Source organism: Medicago sativa, chromosome 3, assembly GCF_051527215.1.
Source record: "Medicago sativa cultivar Bolivia chromosome 3, Bolivia_mono, whole genome shotgun sequence".
NCBI classification, from domain to species: domain Eukaryota; kingdom Viridiplantae; phylum Streptophyta; class Magnoliopsida; order Fabales; family Fabaceae; genus Medicago; species Medicago sativa.
Genome location: NC_140751.1, coordinates 31,855,215 through 31,875,562, shown reverse-complemented (window position 1 = coordinate 31,875,562; position 20,348 = coordinate 31,855,215). Strand labels below are relative to the sequence as shown.

The 20,348-nt window shown below is 36.0% G+C and overlaps 1 non-coding gene and 1 pseudogene across 1 annotated transcript; one reads left to right on the top strand and one right to left on the bottom strand.

Moving 5' to 3' along the window:
• Window positions 1-20,348, bottom strand: part of LOC146937167 (uncharacterized) — a 44,221-nt pseudogene that overhangs the window by 22,201 nt on the left and 1,672 nt on the right.
• On the top strand, window positions 6,699-6,804 carry LOC146937168 (small nucleolar RNA R71). The gene has a single exon (XR_015033680.1). It is a non-coding gene; the product is annotated as a small nucleolar RNA R71 (small nucleolar RNA).

Here is a 20,348-nt window from a genome sequence, read left to right as displayed (position 1 = left end):
TTTTTCTAAGTATAAAGCCTAATCATTCATCTAAGCATACAATCCTAAACATACATCTAAACATGCATATTCTAACTATATACCTCAAGTGGTGTGTGTGCATGTGTCGGTGCTTGTGTCGGTGTACATTATTAGAGTCCATTGTCCTTATTACATCATTGGCCTAGATACATTCTATGGCCTCTTTGCCAAGAAATTAAAAATTGCATGAAGTAAAATATTACAAAAGCTCCTAAGTATTACATTCTAAGCCTTGGTACAAATTAAATTGCATGAAGATAAAGGTGAATATGAGATGAGATGGGAATGCTTATGAAATGATGAACAAAAGAGTTAGTGATAATAGGCATAGTATGGTAGGAAAAATTGACAAGGAAATAAAGCATGGTAACATGATAAAATGGCAAAGAAAGATGACAAAATATACCTAACAAAATACCAAAATCCCAAGCAAACAAAAGACCTATAACCCTCACATTATAATATTTTTTTAAAGAGTTTTGGGGTCAGCCCTAATATGAGAGTTACAAGAAAATTATAGGCCAAGGAATCATGATATGAAATTAGGCCTATTTTTGCACCAATTCACATATTAAAATGACAAATAACTTGCTAACTAAGCAACCAATTATCACCCATTCAAAACAGCACCAAACACTACATATTATGCAACAAATAACACCCTAAGATCACCCATCAAGTACCAATTATCATGAGCCAAGATATTGGAATTAGAATATGCAAAAAGTTTCACAAAATATGACAAAAAAACAACACAAACACACACAATGGCACATGTATTTTTTCTAGCAATTTTCAATCATGCAAAAGGTCACAAGAAACAAGTCTTAATCACCCAAAACAAGTGTAAGAGAAATCACAAGATTTTTACAAGTTTTTAACAAAGTTTTTTCAAAGAAAATGAAAAAAAGAATTGAATTAACAAAGAATTATTTTCATGTATTTTCATCAAGATTAATATGTAAGACATATCAAAATTTAATGAAAATAACAAGAAAATATTGAACAAAAATTTTTTTAGGAATTTTTTAAAGGATTTTTAGAAAAACAGTGGTGTAAACAGCAAGGCGCAGTGTTAAAATAGCAAGAAAATTGCAAGAAAATGAAATAGACAGACAAATTAGGCCCAGGCCCAGTTCAAGTTGAAAAAACGGGTTAGCAGGAGGCCTAGGGATCGTTAGATCGATCCAGTTGGATCAGATCCAAGATCCAACCACTATAAAGGCCTAGGGCGCATGGTAACACGATGGGCTAGCACACATGGGAGTCAGCGCAGAACATGGGAGTATAAAAGCAGGTTCCCCTTCACAAATCCTCATTTTCTTCACACTTTCTCTCTCTAACCTTCAAACAAACACAAAAATGCTCTCTCCTCTCTCTAACTAAACTTCGCCGGAGAAGATGAAGAGGAGGTGGTCCGACGCGGTGGTTGGCCGGCCAAAGCGGCGGCGCCACCGCGTCGGAAGTCTAAACTTCCGTTTTTTTTTTTAAATTTTTTAAGCTAAACGTTCCTCTTCATCTTCTCTACTCGTATTCCAGCTTAGATTTAAGAAATCAGCAACAAAACAGACTAGATCTAGGGATTAAGCTTCGAAAATTTTTGAGAGTGAAGAAAGAGCTAGGGATACCTCGTTTTGACGAATCCAAAAGCTCCAGTCCAGTTGAACGTTGCGTTCCTTTTTGATTCTTTCTCCGTCACGAACCTTGCTTCTTCTTGGAGCCTTTACGTGCTGTCACCGTTGATCCACAATCCAACGCGATGCTTACTGGAGATTTCGATCTTGCGTATAATTCAGTGAAGCAGAGCCAGATTCGTGGTGTTTGGCTTCGATTTCGAAGGATTTGTGATGAGCAGCGACGGAATAGTGATAAGTTTGGTGGTGTGCGATGGTTTGTGGATGAATTTGGTGGTTAAAGGTGACAGTTATGGTGGTCCGAGAGGTTGGGAAAGGTTGCTACGGCGGAGAGAGGAAGTGGTTACGGTGGAGAGAGGGTGGTTTTGGAGAGTTTGAAAGTAGTTACAGATGAGGGAGAGTGGCGCGTGAGAAAGGGAAGAAAGGAGAGAGAAATTTTCTCTCTCTGATTTCTCAGATTTTGGAAGATGTGTAATGATTGGGGACCTCTGAAAATTGACCTGTTGACTGCCTTTTATAGCATGCCATGTGTATGGATTGGACCAATGGGTGCTTGCCACGTGGCACCTGACTTGAACACTCCTTTGGACAAATCTGCAATTAACTAAAAAACAAGGCCTACACTGCAATTAATCAAAAAGGACTTAAAAATGCAATTAGTAGAAGATTAGGATTAAAATGAAAAATTAATAAAATTGAGTAAAAAAGGTAAATTGAAATAAACGTAAAGTGAAACCAAAAATAAAATCAACCAAGGGACTAAAACGAACAAACTACAAAAATGAGGTACTTCAAAGTAACCTCTCTCCGCCAAAATTTCGTGTGAAATGACCAAAATGCCCCTGGGGCTAAAACGACTAAAAATGACTCAGATGCAAATTTTAAAATGAGTTTTTTAACAGAGAATTGAAGCAAGAGCTTATACAAACAAGTTAAAAGACTCAGAGACAATTTTTAGAATTTAAACAGGGTTTTAACACATGAAAAGACTAAAATGCCCCTAGGGGCAGAACTGACTCAAAATGACTTCAAATGCAATTTTAGAATGGATTTTGACATAGAATTGAAATGAAGACTTATTCAAACTATTTGAAAGGACTCAACCAAATTTTTAAAAGACTGAAAGAAATTTTAACATAGGAAATGACTAAAATGCCCCTAGGGGCTAAACTGACTAAAAAAAAATGACTTAACTGATATTTTTGAAATGAATTTTGACATGAGATTGAAACAAGGACTTATACAAACCAATTTAAAAGACTCAAGCAATTTTCAAGGATTAGAATGAGTTGAATGCAGGAAATGACTAAAATACCCTTCTATGTGAATTTTGCAAATAACATTGAAATAAAATGCAGAGGAAGAAGTAATTGATCAGAGACATATCAAATGAAAGATAAGAAGAAACGAGTTAGTATTTTTAGGTCCAAAATTAGGGTATAACAAACTTCATCTTATATTATCATAATAAATAATCATAAACATCATATATCATCTTAATCATGACATCATATATCACCTTAATCATAACATCATATATATCATCATAAATATCACGAACATCATCACATATCATCATTAGTAAACATGTAGCATCTTATCATAAATCACATAGTATCATATCATAAATCACATAGCATTATAATCATTCATAAAGCACTTCATTAATAGCTCATCAACTTGACATCTTAACATCTTAACAACTCGACAACTTGACATCTTAACATCTTAACAACTCGACAACTTGACATCTTAACATCTTAACAACTTCGACTCGACTATGCAACTTCAACTTCTCAAATCATGTTGACAAATGCAAATGCATGTGGTACCATTCTAGGGCATAAGCCCTCATCGTCGTGGTTGAGCATAAATATACTCCTAGGGCATAAGCCCTCATCGTCGTGGTTGAGCAAAGGCTCCATCGTCGTGGTTGAGCAAAAGCTCCATCGTCATGGTTGAGCAAAAGCTCCATCGTCGTGGTTGAGCAAAAGCTCTAGGGCATGAGCCCTCATCTTTAAATGAGTATGCATGGACTCAACATCTTACGTCTTAGAAACTTCATGAACATCTATGACATCTTAACATCTTAACATCTTGACAACATAACATCTTAACAACTTGATGACTTCATAACGACTCGACGACTTAACAACTCTTATCATCTTAACGTCTTAACATCTTAACATCTTGACAACATATGGATCACATAAATATTTCATGTCATATCATAATATAACAATATCAAATGATAATAAACAACATCTTAAAACATCATATCCATCAATCATAAACAACATCATATAACATCGTATTTAAACATCAACAATAATTCACTATGTATCTTTGTAAAAACATAATAAATTATCCACAACATATTTTCATGTCAAACCAAAGCTACTGGAAAGGTATCACAAATATTAACAACTTTCATGTTTACAACAAAGATCAATTCAAAACAGAAACATATGAACAAAACACAAAAACATGAAACAGAGAATGTTGTCACCGTACAATTTTGCTAAGACCTCCCTGTAGTATTTTCATCATAACTCACAGACCAAACATCATTTTCACGTCAAACCAAAGCCACTAGAAAGCTAACAAAATTATCTAAAACTTTCATGTTTACGCCTAAGACCAATTCTGTACCAATCAATACCAGTTTTTATTTTAAATTCGGAAAAGTTGTGCTGAAAGTCCATAAAAATTCACTGTGACCTACGTGCAGTAATTTGACCATAACTCAAGTTCTATAAATCGTTTTGACGTGAGATCAACGGCATTAGAAAGCTAACATCCATACCTACAACTTTCGTGTTTACACCTAAGACCAATTCCGCACCGATCAATACCAGTTTTAATATCAAAATTCGGGCAGAATGCAGATTTTCTCCAAGTTTCACCTAATCTCATGGTTCTAACCTCAAAACTACTTCCAATAATCATCCTATGGATTATCTAAGGTCTGTACACAATTTCTACATCAATTCAACAAGTTTTCATCATCTAATCATCAAATCTCTCTCAAAACCCTAATTCTCAAATTCTCATAAACTCAACCTACAACATGTTAAATCTAATTATCAGAATTATAGACTTAATATTACTGAAAGTTAGTCTCACCCTTACCTTAGATTAATTCCTGAATCAGCAGCAGCGTTCTTCTTTCCTAAGGTATTATCCTCTTCTCTTGACTTTTCTCTCCTCTTCTCTTCTTTCTTGTTCTCCTCTTTTCCAAAAAGCGGTTTAACGTAAAACTCTTTCTAAAAACCTAACTTCTCTATTTATAACACCTTCTTATTTCTCTTACACCTCAAAACTACTCTTTTCCTCATAATCTTATTCATTTCTAAATTAAATATATCTCTCACAAATAACAAATATATTCCTACACCAAATAACAAATATATCTCTAACAAATAACAAATATATTTCTACACCAAATAACAAATATATTTCTACACCAAATAACAAATATATCTCTAACAAATAACAAATATATTATGCTAGTAAATACCAACATATAACATAACAAAATACCACTCATCAAAATAAATCGACTAAATCATAAAAAGACATCTAATCTCAAAACTACCTCCAAATCTACTTACTCTAATAATCCCCATATTCTAATAAATAATATTTCTCTACTAAATATATAATAATACACCAAATAACAAATATATATCTATAACAATTAACAAATATATTATGCTAGTAAATACCAACATATAACATAACAAAATATCACTCAACAAAATATATTAACTAAATTATAAAAAGACATCTAATCTCAACAAATCATATATCTCTCATATACATCATATAAATATATAAATATATTATAAAACTAATTAAAATAATTAAATAAAAAGGAGGGCGTTACACCGATCATACAAGGTATGGTAAAACTACCTGGATCTCTAAGCTTAGGGGGTGTCTTTTGGATAATTGCACTAGTGTCCTTAGCTAAAGCTATTGTCTCACTATGCTCTATATCCCTTTTCTTTGAAAAAAATTTCCTTTAAAAACTTAGCATATAGAGGCATCCTAGACAAAGCTTCCGCAAAGGGGATCTTAATGCAAATTTTCTTAAGGATGTTGACAAATTTATTAAATTGACCCTCCAAGTTGAGTTTAGCAAGTTTTAAAGGGGAAGGAGCTTGGGTCTTATCAAGTGGTTTCTCAGTTTTCTCACTTAAAATCTTGACACTTTCTTTCTCAATGTTTTTAAACTTAGCAATAGTTTCTCCTAACTTACTACCCTCAACAGAAATAGCATTAACATGAGCTTTAGGGTTGGCTTCGGTGTGACCAGGAAAGACTCCCGGTGTTTGAGAAAGGGTGGCCACTTGTTGGGCTATTTGGGAGATTTGTGTTTCAAGCATTTTAGAATGAGTAGAGATAGAGTCAACCTGGGTATTGTGTTTGGAAAGAGAATCGTTCAGAAATCTGATTTGGTTTTTAAGTTCTTGAAGTTGTTTATTTTGGTTGGCAATAAAATTTTCCAACAAAATTTCCAAATTAGATTTCTGAGCGACTCTTTGGTTGATTGCATAGCCAGGTGGTGCTACTTGTCCGTAGGGATTTTGATTTTTATAAAAGTTTTGGTTTTGCCTCATCCCTTGGTTGTATTGAGCATAATTCATTTGCTCAACACCATTAATAGCACTACCTAGTTGGCAATCAACACCAACATGACCAGATATACCACATATTTCATAAGAAGGAGATGCAGAAGTAGAATTGATGGCACTAACATTTAGAGTTTCAAATTTTTGGGTTAGTGCATCAATCTTAGCAGCAAGGTGATCATAGTTAGAGACTTCGTACATACCTGCCTCCTTTTTGGAGGATGAAGAACTAGTGATAGCTTTCTCGTCGGTCCACTTGTAATGATTTTGAGTCATGTCTTCAATCAAGGCGTATGCCTCCGTATAGTTCTTGTTCATTAGAGCTCCACCTGCAGCTGCATCAATAGACATCTTAGTAGTATAAGACAAGCCATTATAAAAAGTGTGGACTTTGAGCCACTTCTCTAAACCATGGTGGGGACAAAGTCTAAGCATTTCCTTGAAACGCTCCCACGCATCATAAAGAGACTCCCCATCTTTTTGATTGAACCGTGTGATTTGTCCCTTAATTTAGCAGTTTTAGAGGGGGGAAAGAATCGGGCAAGGAATGCTTGCCTCATTTGATCCCACGAAGTAATAGAACCGACTTCAAGGGAATGGAACCAAGCGCTAGCTCTATCCCTTAAGGAAAAGGGAAAGAGATGAAGTTTTACGGCCTCTTGGTTCTCCTTTAGGGTACCACTAATTCGTAGGAAAACAGAGATGTGAAGATTGGGATCCTCGGCGGGGGATCCCAAAAACTGGTTTTGCTGCACCAAGTTAAGAAGGGCAGGCTTGATTTCAAAGTTGTTATCCTCAACCGTTGGGTACACAATAATAGCTTGTGGCTCAGCCGTAGACGGCGTTGCATACTCTTTGAGAGTGTGATCAGCCATGGCGGTATTATTTCGTGCGTCTCTCTTTCTTTTATGTAAAAACCTTTCGATCTCGGGAATAAATATCACTCGATTTCTGGTTTTTCGCATAAAAAATTGAGAACCCAAGAAGTTAACGATAACAGAAAATAAAAGAAAAGAAAAAGAAGAAAATTATAATCAAAAAGAAAAAGTTAATTAAATTAGTTAACTCCCCGGCAACGGCGCCAAAAACTTGATAGGCCAACCTCAAGTGCACGGTCTATCGAAGTAGTAGTAAAAGAGAGTATCGTTCAGCTAGGAAGTTGTTCAATTTAATTAAGTTTTAGACAATGATTAGAGGAGAAGAAAGATTATAAAGTAGGAGGTTCAGCTGATTGAAAAGAAATACAATAATAAAAAGAAAGCCTTGGGATTATTGGTTCATCGTAATGACGAATCCTTCACAAACAAACCCTTAAACTTATAACCTGACGTTAGTCCTAATTTCTAAAGACAAGTTTCTCTTAAGCATATCAAAGCTTCTCTCGAAGTCAGTGAGTGTATTCCTCCAACAACCACACCTATTCTCATGGGTGATTGCCTTTGGAACCCTTGAAGATCGAAACTTTATATGTCTCAAGATTTGCTAGACTATTCTCATGTTTCGCAATCCTTGTCTAAATTCACTTGTTTGAATATCAAAGCCCCGTGTTCGCTTTATGAATTGATATTTGAGATAATGAATTAACAATTATCAAACCCTCCGCGTTCGTTTCCATAGTTTGATAATGGTTAATTCATGTTAAAGCGGTGAATTTAGATTAGAAATTAGGGTTACATAAAATTAAGGTTTAAGGCTTGGCTTGATCCGGATTACATCATTAGACTTATCCAACAATCCCAAGACAAAGAAGTCTACTCACTCATGTTCATTGTAGACATGGGGAAGAAGAGAGAAAGCATAAAATAAATAACAAGAAAGTAAAGAAATAAAAAGATGAACTTTATTAAGAAAACAATTGTCACTATTGAATTCCAAGAAATAATGATGAATATTTGTGATGGAGAGCTACTCTATTTATAGCTTACATTCGACTTAAAATCTAAGCAATTACAAGGGCTTTTCGGTAAAACTAAAACAGAGTAACTTGGGCCCGAAGAAAAAGCAACAAAAGGCATCCTGGAGGGTGGCACGGCCGTGCCACATGTTGGCACGGGCCGTGCCAAGCTTCTGACTTTGGGGGAATATATTTTGTTCCCAAATCTTTCGTATTTTCGCTCCGAATCAGTTCCAGACTCCTTTCTTTTGCTCCAAGACTCCTTCCATCCAATATTCGTTCCTGAAATATAAAAATAGGCAATTGAAGTAAAAAGATTCAAAAAGGAAATAATATTTAAATAAAATCAAGTCAAATCTAAATTAAACTAAACTAAATAATGCATAAAAATTGACTAAATATTGACTCATCAGAAATTGAGAATCAATAGTCTCCCACGAAGATGGGATCCTACGTGTCGATTTTGGTGTAGATTTGGTTTTTTTCTTATACTTTAGTTGGTACCTTTCTTGGAGGTGGTGACAACATTGTGGTCTCCAGAAACGCTAACTGTAACAACCTATTTCTATTAAGCGGTAAAACGCGCGAATACATCAGAAATATTCTAGAAATAAATGCTACGTCTCAAAATAAAACCAACTAATGTCATGCATATATATAATATTTCAACGGTCACAGCGGAATTCAAATCATAAACTTCAACATATACATGCCATGGTCAAATATATCCTCATATGAAAATACTCCAAGTCCGACAAGTGGACAATAGCAACAACATAGCAACAGAATCCAAAACAACAAATAGACACTAAGCCTAATCAGAGCCTAGATACTACGACACTGACACGACAACGGAGAAAGCTCCCGTCGTCCAAACATCCAACAAGCAAACTCACCAAGCGTTTAGTCCTGCACAACGTCAACCCATCCATACAGACAGGTAGGCGGTCGAAACCACTGGGGTAAGTATTACATTAATCATAATCCATAAAAGATTTAAACAAGAACATTGGAAATGAAAGATATATTCAAGAATACAAAATAACAAATCATACATGTATTCACAGTATTCATGATTCTCATACCATTCAAACCATCCCATATCATCATTCCAAGTTCATATCAACAAGTGTATCATACACGCATCACATATACGTAACCCTCCCTCCTAGAACACTAGCATCATATGATCATTATTATCCCTCATCACTTACATTTCAAGCTATCACACTATTATCATAGCATAACATGCATATTCAACCTCTAATCAAGTCGTCAACAAAAGCTCATCATTTATCAACATCAATCAATGAAAACATTACTCACTTCATTACTCATCTAGCATGCTTATCTCAACAAGTACAATTCGTCATATCGAAGTTATAAGCAAGCCATCATCATTATCAAAGAACATCACCACATCACATATGTATATATACCTATACGAATCTCACCTCATCATTATTATTAAAATAACCATCATCAATTGATTCACCAAGTGTATAAGCACAAACAATTAAGACATGCAATTAGAGCATAATACAATTATTCACAACCATCCACAAAATTCACCAATGTACATATACACCAATCCACACAATCACAACATTAACCAAATTTCACCAATACACAAATTCATCAAGTCACATATTCAATTATGTCACAACTCATCAACCATTAAATTCCAAATGTCACAAGTATGTATTCATCAAACACACTTATCATCAACAATCACCATTCACATGCAACAACAAGATAACATTTCAATTTGCAATGCGCCTAGACTTGACACATATATGCATGTGGTACCAGATCAACAACAACAGATGCCACCAAAACATCTAAGTAAGAGTACACCTCCTCTTACTATGTAAAAGTACACCTCCTTCTACATTTCAACAACAACAACAACATGGTATGATGCATGGACATATAGCAATGACTCGATAATGCACAACTCCAACATAACAACTATCAACAACAATGTAAAAGTACACCTCCCTTTACATTTCAAAAACTCAACAACATTGAATTATCAAGAATCATGCCCATACATTCAACAATCACATCTCACATAAGATTCATTGACATTCATCAACATCGATTTACAATTCGTTTCCATTTACATCACATAATTCAAGTAAAATGGAATAACACAACAATTTATGACAAACATCATTCTCAACCTTTCACAATCATTCAAACACAATTATTTAATCATATGTGACCATTCACAAAATATTCATAAGACTTTGGTTCGTCAAGGTTCATTTCTACTAAATTCGTCTCCAAAAGTCACCATTTAAAAATAATAGAAGTTATGAATCAAAACCAACTCTACAAGCTCAATTGCCTATGCCATGTATTCTCACAAGTCACTTATAGGTGCAATAGAGGATACATAAGCATTTCATCGGCCAAAAACGACGAATTCAAGAAAAACTCAAAGTTCGTCTCACTTTTCCACTCTTTACAAAATTTTCCATTTTCAAAGAAAAACAAGTTAGATCCATCACCTCATAGATTAGATAGTATTAAACACCTTAATTGAACTCATAAAACCCAAGTTTGATGTTTGGAAACAATCCATAAGGTTTGGGTCGACTTAGAAATAGTTATGCGGATTTTTCGTAAAATTTTCTCTAAGACCTCCTTGGAGTATTTTCCTCATAACTCAAAAACCAAAAATCATTTTCAGGTCAAACCAAAGCCATTGGAAAGCTAACAAAATTATCTACAACTTTCATGTTTACACCAAAGATCAGATCAAAACAGAAACGAGGGAAAAAGACGCAAGAACGCGAAACAGAAAAGCTGTTTCTGGGCAATTTCGCTATTAGCGTAGTTTGAGCTATTAGCGCAATAACTCCAGACAATTTCGCTATTAGCGCAGTTCTAGCGAATTTTTTCAGTAGTTACGGGTTTTTACACCATTTTTGCCCAAAATCCCAATTTTCAAACCCCCAACTCCCAAATCAACTTCCAGAAAGTGTTTATGGGTCAAAACAAGTTCAATACACTTAAACAAACATGATTCAAGCATTAAAAACAACAACATAGCTCATTTCATCAAATTCACAAAATTCTTTCGAAACACCAACATAACCACCAATCTCCTCATGAATTCATAAACAATGATTCCAGTTACACAATTTTGATTCTAACAGTTCAACAATCATCAACAACAACTAATGAACACAAATTCATGCACAATTCAACATCACAACCTCATTTTTCATCAAAATTGCTCAAGAACACAATATACCCACAAATGCACATTTCAACATGTTAATTCACATACTAACATGCAATTATCATACAAATCATGCTCTCAATCATAACAACAACAATTATGCACGAATTCAGAGCAATTAGATTCAATTTATCAATTTCATAAAAATTGGTATAAATGAAAAATGATGAAATTATGATCAAAAACTAACCCCCTTACCTCTAACACCAAGAATCTTTAATTCAAGCCTCAATTTAGCTCCTAGATGATGAATCCCCTCCTCTAGCTCTAGCCCTTGATCTTGTTCTACTCTCAAGCTTCTATCTCTTCTCTTCCCAAATGAAATGAAATGTGAAATGTTGTGAAACCTAATTTTCACCAACAACTAGAGTTTATATATGTGCTCTATTCAATTGGGCTTATCTCTCAAACCTTAATGGGCTTAACTCATTTCTATTCTAACACCCAAAATGTCACTACTCACTTAATGTTAAATTACAACACTAACGGTCACTTAACGGTAAATAAAATGATTACTACACTCTCTCTAGTAACTTGGTAAAATAATACTCTTACTAAGCACTAAAATAACTCTCATCCAAAATTACAAAATTACCCCTACTCTCAAAATGACGAAAATGCCCCTAAGTCCAAAATGACTAAAATACCCTTCTACACCGAATTCTACAATTCCCAACCAAAAATACACACAGAGGCAAATAATCACATAATAGCACACACAACACACATAAATAAATAATAAAATAAATCTAGCGAAAATCGGGCTGTTACAACTCTCCCCCACTAAAAAGAATTTTCGCCCTCGAAAATTACCTGAAGAAAACAACTCTGGATACACAACCCTCACTCTACTCTCCGATTCCCAAGTGGCACTCTCACCGGTTGGTCCAACCCAAATCACTTTAACCAAAACGACCTCCTTGCCACGCAAACGCTTCACTTCACGATCCTCAATCCTAACTGGCCAAGTCTCAACGGTCAAATTATCCCTTACTTCCAAATCATCCACTTGAATCACATGGGACGCATCATACACATACTTCCTCAACTGAGACACATGAAACACATCATGAAGATTCGACAAAGATGGCGGTAACACAATCCTATACGCTACAACCCCAACCTTCTCAACAATCTCAAAAGGTCCAACAAAACGAGGAGTCAACTTCCGACACTTCAAAGCACGTCCAACACCAGTTACAGGATTCACTCTCAAAAACACATGATCACCAACCTGAAACTCGATGTCCTTCCTCCTCTTATCATGATAACTCTTCTGCCTACTCTGAGACGCTCTCATCTTCTCTTGAATCATCTTAACCTTCTTGGTCGTCTCTTGCACAACTTCCGGTCCTAACAAAACACTTTCTCCTGACTCATACCAACACAAAGGAGTTCTACACCTCCGACCATACAAAGCTTCAAACGGTGCCATCCCGATACTAGAATGAAAACTGTTGTTGTAAGTAAACTCAATCAACGGTAAACATTCAATCCAACTGACACCTTGCTCCAACACACAAGCTCTCAACAAATCTTCCAAACTCTGAATAATCCTCTCCGTCTGACCATCAGTCTGGGGATGATACGCAGAACTCAACCTCAACTTAGTTCCCAAAGCATCTTGCAAACTCTCCCAAAACTTAGAAGTAAACCTCGGATCCCGATCCGACACAATACTAGAAGGAACACCATGCAATCTAACAATCTGCTCAATATAGATCTCAGCCAACTTAGCCACAGACATACCGGTCTTAATAGGAACAAAATGTGCCGACTTCGTCAACCGATCAACGATCACCCAAATAGAATCAAAACCCTTAGCAGTCTTCGGCAAAGCTCCAACAAAGTCCATTGACATATTATCCCACTTCCACTCTGGCACAAACAACGGTTGCATCAAACCTGATGGCTTCTGATGTTCAATCTTAGACTTCTGACAAACCAAACAAGCATACACAAACTCTGCAATATCCTTCTTCATTCCAGGCCACCAAAACAACCTCTTCAAATCCTGATACATCTTAGTCGCTCCGGGATGAATACTCAAACTACTTCTGTGACCTTCTTCCAAAATCTGCCTCTTAAGCTCAAGAACACTTGGCACACAAACACGATCACGAAACATCAAAACACCGTTCTCATCCAACCTGAAATCTCCACCCTTACCTTGGTTAACCAACACCACACGATCAACCAGTTCCAAATCTTCCTTCTGACCATTCTTGATCTTCTCCAGAATATTACTCGTCAGTTTCAACATTCCCAACCTCACACCATCCGGTGTCAACTCACTAACCAAACTCAAATCTCTAAATTGCTCAATCAATTCCAACTCTTTCACCATTAAAGCAGACATATGCAACGACTTCCTACTCAAAGCATCAGCAACAACATTCGCCTTCCCACGATGATAACTCAACTGAAAGTCAAAATCCTTAAGATACTCTAACCATCTCCTCTGCCTCATATTCAACTCCTTCTGGTCGAACAAATACTTCAAACTCTTGTGATCACTGAACACCTCAAACTTAGAACCATACAGATAATGCCTCCAAATCTTCAACACATACACAACGGCCGCCAATTCCAAATCATGAGTCGGATAATTCTTCTCATGCACTTTCAACTACCTTGAAGCATAAGCCACAACCTGACGATTCTGCATAAGTACACCACCAAGACCCATCTTAGAAGCATCACAATACACCACAAACGATTCCTTCGGATTCGGCAAAATCAACACTGGAGCCGAAGTCAACCTCTTCTTCAACTCTTGGAAACTCTTCTCACACTTAGCATCCTAAACATAAGCTTGTCCTTTCCGAGTCAACTGCGTCAATGGCAACGCCAACTTAGAGAATCCCTCAAAGAACCTCCGATAATAACCTGCCAAACCAAGAAAGCTTCTAACTTCAAAAACAGACTTAGGTGATTCCCATTGCAACACTGCATCAACCTTCGACGGATCCACCGCAATGCCACCTTTAGAAATCACATGACCAAGGAAACTCACTTCCCGCAACCAAAACTCACACTTGGACAACTTAGCAAACAACTTCTTCTCTTTCAAAACTCCCAACACAATCCTCAAATGCTCGGCATGCTCCTCTTCAGACTTAGAATACACCAAAATATCATCTATAAACACCACCACAAAACGATCCAGAAAAGGATGAAATATTCTATTCATGTACTCCATGAAGACACCTGGCGCATTAGATACTCTAAATGGCATCACAGAATACTCATAGTGTCCATACCTCGTTCTGAACGCAGTTTTGGATATATCTTCCGCCTTTACTCTAATCTGATGTTATCCTGACCTCAAATCAATCTTACTGAACACTTCTGCACCAACCAACTGGTCCATCAAATCATCAATCCTCGGAAGCGGATACCGATTCTTGATTGTCACCTTGTTCAACTGCCGATAATCCACGCACAATCTCATGCTACCATCCTTCTTCTTAACCAACAACACAGGAGCTCCCCACGGCGAAACACTTGGCCTGATAAACTGTTTCTCAAGCAACTCTTCCAACTGTTTCTTCAACTCACCCAACTCTAATGCAGACATCCGATACGGCGCAATCGAAATATGACTCATTCCCGGTATCAAATCAATTGCAAATTTAACTTCCCTCTCCGGCGGTAACTCGGTAATGTCGTCCGGAAAAACTTTTGGAAACTCTTGCACTACAGGCAAATCACCAACTCCTTTCTCACTACTCTCCTTCAAGGAAGCAAACATCATGAATACACTAGCTTCACCATCCAAAGACTTCTTCACTTGCTCCGCGGTCAAGAACTTCCTACCTTCCTCAGCTACTGGCTTAGAAAACGTTACACTCTTGGTCAAACAATTAATGTTAACACCACAAGTCAACATCCAATCCATACCAAAAATAACGTCCATATGCTTCAACGGAAGACACACAAGATCCAACTCAAAATCAACAGGAACCTTAACACAAACCACAAACAACTGAGCCTTCGCAGCCAAAGATACATTCCCATGCCAGACCCAACGAACCTGAAACAACCTGCTACTCCCCCACTACGCTCAAACCCACCTGAAAGAATGGAACAACACAACAAGTACCGACAGTACTTCCGTACATGTCGCATACAAACAGGAAATTCAACGGGTTTTGGTCTGGACAAGACCGACCACGGCTCTGATACCAACTTGTAACAACCTATTTCTATTAAGCGGTAAAACGCGCGAATACATCAGAAATATTCTAGAAATAAATGCTACGTCTCAAAATAAAACCAACTAATGTCATGCATATATATAATATTTCAACGGTCACAGCGGAATTCAAATCATAAACTTCAACATATACATGCCATGGTCAAATATATCCTCATATGAAAATACTCCAAGTCCGACAAGTGGACAATAGCAACAACATAGCAACAGAATCCAAAACAACAAATAGACACTAAGCCTAATCAGAGCCTAGATACTACGACACTGACACGACAACGGAGAAAGCTCCCGTCGTCCAAACATCCAACAAGCAAACTCACCAAGCGTTTAGTCCTGCACAACGTCAACCCATCCATACAGACAGGTAGGCGGTCGAAACCACTGGGGGTAAGTATTACATTAATCATAATCCATAAAAGATTTAAACAAGAACATTGGAAATGAAATATATATTCAAGAATACAAAATAACAAATCATACATGTATTCACAGTATTCATGATTCTCATACCATTCAAACCATCCCATATCATCATTCCAAGTTCATATCAACAAGTGTATCATACACGCATCACATATACGTAACCCTCCCTCCTAGAACACTAGCATCATATGATCATTATTATCCCTCATCACTTACATTTCAAGCTATCACACTATTATCATAGCATAACATGCATATTCAACCTCTAATCAAGTCGTCAACAAAAGCTCATCATTTATCAACATCAATCAATGAAAACATTACTCACTTCATTACTCATCTAGCATGCTTATCTCAACAAGTACAATTCGTCATATCGAAGTTATAAGCAAGCCATCATCATTATCAAAGAACATCACCACATCACATATGTATATATACCTATACGAATCTCACCTCATCATTATTATTAAAATAACCATCATCAATTGATTCACCAAGTGTATAAGCACAAACAATTAAGACATGCAATTAGAGCATAATACAATTATTCACAACCATCCACAAAATTCACCAATGTACATATACACCAATCCACACAATCACAACATTAACCAAATTTCACCAATACACAAATTCATCAAGTCACATATTCAATTATGTCACAACTCATCAACCATTAAATTCCAAATGTCACAAGTATGTATTCATCAAACACACTTATCATCAACAATCACCATTCACATGCAACAACAAGATAACATTTCAATTTGCAATGCGCCTAGACTTGACACATATATGCATGTGGTACCAGATCAACAACAACAGATGCCACCAAAACATCTAAGTAAGAGTACACCTCCTCTTACTATGTAAAAGTACACCTCCTTTTACATTTCAACAACAACAACATGGTATGATGCATGGACATATAGCAATGACTCGATAATGCACAACTCCAACATAACAACTATCAACAACAATGTAAAAGTACACCTCCCTTTACATTTCAACAACTCAACAACATTGAATTATCAAGAATCATGCCCATACATTCAACAATCACATCTCACATAAGATTCATCGACATTCATCAACATCGATTTACAATTCATTTCCATTTACATCACATAATTCAAGTAAAATGGAATCACACAACAATTTATGACAAACATCATTCTCAACCTTTCACAATCATTCAAACACAATTATTTAATCATATGTGACCATTCACAAAAGATTCATAAGACTTTGGTTCATCAAGGTTCATTTCTACTAAGTTCGTCTCCAAAAGTCACCATTTAAAAATAATAGAAGTTATGAATCAAAACCAACTCTACAAGCTCAATTGCCTATGCCATGTATTCTCACAAGTCACTTATAGGTGCAATAGAGGATACATAAACATTTCATCGGCCAAAAACGACGAATTCAAGAAAAACTCAAAGTTCGTCTCACGTTTTCACTATTTACAAAATTTTCCATTTTCAAAGAAAAACAAGTTAGATCCATCACCTCATAGATTAGATAGTATTAAACACCTTAATTGAACTCATAAAACCCAAGTTTGATGTTTGGAAACAATCCATAAGGTTTGGGTCGACTTAGAAATAGTTATGCGGATTTTTCGTAAAATTTTCTCTAAGACCTCCTTGGAGTATTTTCCTCATAACTCAAAAACCAAAAATCATTTTCAAGTCAAACCAAAGCCATTGGAAAGCTAACAGAATTATCTACAACTTTCATGATTACACCAAAGACCAGATCAAAACAGAAACGAGGGAAAAAGACGCAAGAACGCGAAACAGAAAAGCTGTTTCTGGGCAATTTCGCTATTAGCGTACTTTGAGCTATTAGCGCAATAACTCCAGACAGTTTCGCTATTAGCGCAGTTCTAGCGAATTTCTTCAGTAGTTACGGGTTTTTACACCATTTTTGCCCAAAATCCCAATTTTCAAACCCCCAACTCCCAAATCAACTTCCAGAAAGTGTTTATGGGTCAAAACAGGTTCAATACACTTAAACAAACATGATTCAAGCATTAAAAACAACAACATAGCTCATTTCATCAAATTCACAAAATTCTTTCAAAACACCAACATAACCATCAATCTCCTCATGAATCCATAAACAATGATTCCAGTTACACAATTTTGATTCTAACAGTTCAACAATCATCAACAACAACTAATGAACACAAATTCATGCACAATTCAACATCACAACCTCATTTTTCATCAAAATTTCTCAAGAACACAATATACCCACAAATGCACATTTCAACATGTTAATTCACATACTAACATGCAATTATCGTACAAATCATGCTCTCAATCATAACAACAACAATTATGCACGAATTCAGAGCAATTAGATTCAATTTATCAATTTCATAAAAATTGGTATAAATGAAAAATGATGAAATTATGATCAAAAACTAACCCCCTTACCTCTAACACAAAGAATCTTTAATTCAAGCCTCAATTTAGCTCCTAGATGATGAATCCCCTCCTCTAGCTCTAGCCCTTGATCTTGTTCTACTCTCAAGCTTCTATCTCTTCTCTTCCCAAATGAAATGAAATGTGAAATGTTGTGAAACCTAATTTTCACCAACAACTAGAGTTTATATATGTGCTCTATTCAATTGGGCTTATCTCTCAAACCTTAATGGGCTTAACTCATTTCTATTCTAACACCCAAAATGTCACTACTCACTTAATGGTAAATTACAACACTAACGGTCACTTAACGGTAAATAAAATGATTACTACACTCTCTCTAGTAACTTGGTAAAATAATACTCTTACTAAGCACTAAAATAATTCTCATCCAAAATTACAAAATTACCCCTACTCTCAAAATGACCAAAATGCCCCTAAGTCCAAAATGACTAAAATACCCTTCTACACCGAATTCTACAATTCCCAACCAAAAATACACACAGATGCAAATAATCACATAATAGCACACACAACACACATAAATAAATAATAAAATAAATCTAGCGAAAATCTGGCTGTTACACTAACAACTGCAAACCCTCTTTGATTTATAGTTTCATTTGGTATGGAACTCTTTTGAGACGTTCTTGAATACCACTCCACTCCATCACGACCGAAAACAATTCTTCATTACTTTCTTCTTCACCCATATATATAACTTATGCCAATGCGGGTGTATCTCATCCAATCGAATAGGCTTGTTGTGATGAATTTTCATAGCAATGAAGCATGCACAAGGTAGGCCATACGACATCCTTTGAACACAACCGCAAGTTTTCTTGTCCATGCACAAGGTTTTCCTAGAACGCTCTTCTCCCACAAAAATATAGTTATGGCTTGTCTAGACATGTTACCCCCTAACCCAGAGTACAAAATGACATATTTGTATCTATTTTTCAAGACCGTAACGCTCCTACCAAACGATGATTGTATCTCCCCAAACTGGATTACCAACATCTCATCAATTTTTTCCCAACAAGTACCCAAATCACCCTTGGAGGTGGACAAATATTCCTTCACTCTACCATGAGGTCCTTCAACTTTGTTCGTGGTCCTACACCCAAGATGTAACACAAGGTATGTCCATGCTCTCACTATTTTGTCCTTCACAGTGTCCAAAATGGTACTTTGAACATAGTGAGGAAACTTTGGATAATTCTTACAAGCATCTTGCAATTCCATTAGATTACTTGCATATAACTCTTGAGTAGGAGATTCAACCAATTTTTCCCATGCATCAAATATGGTATCAACTATCTCACTATGCTTCACCTCGTCGACAAGCTTCTTTTGCCCATCCACTACGACAACCTTTTGTTTCACTCTATAATCGGTGATGATTTTTGCTCTAATATTTTTCCCAACATTGAAATAACAAAGTATTGCACTACTAACGGGGAGAATATTTGCTACGACATTCATCAAATTCGAATCCCTGTTAGTCACTATCACCTTAGGCATATCACTATTTGGTTTAAGAAGTTTAAGCAACATTTGTAAAGCCCAAGTAAAGTTATCCTCCTTCTCCAACATCATAAACGCAAAACCAACTGAATATATCTAATAGGTTGAGGTGAATCCAACTATTTCAAACAATGGCATCGTGTACAAGTTGGTTTTGTATGTGGAATCCATTATCAAAACAGTCGAAAATTTGTGAAACAACTTTACTGATGTTGGATGAGTCCAAAATATGTCTTGAATCGTTTGACTTTCACTTTTTTCTCTTATGAAATAAACATATTTATTCTCTTCCAACTTTGATA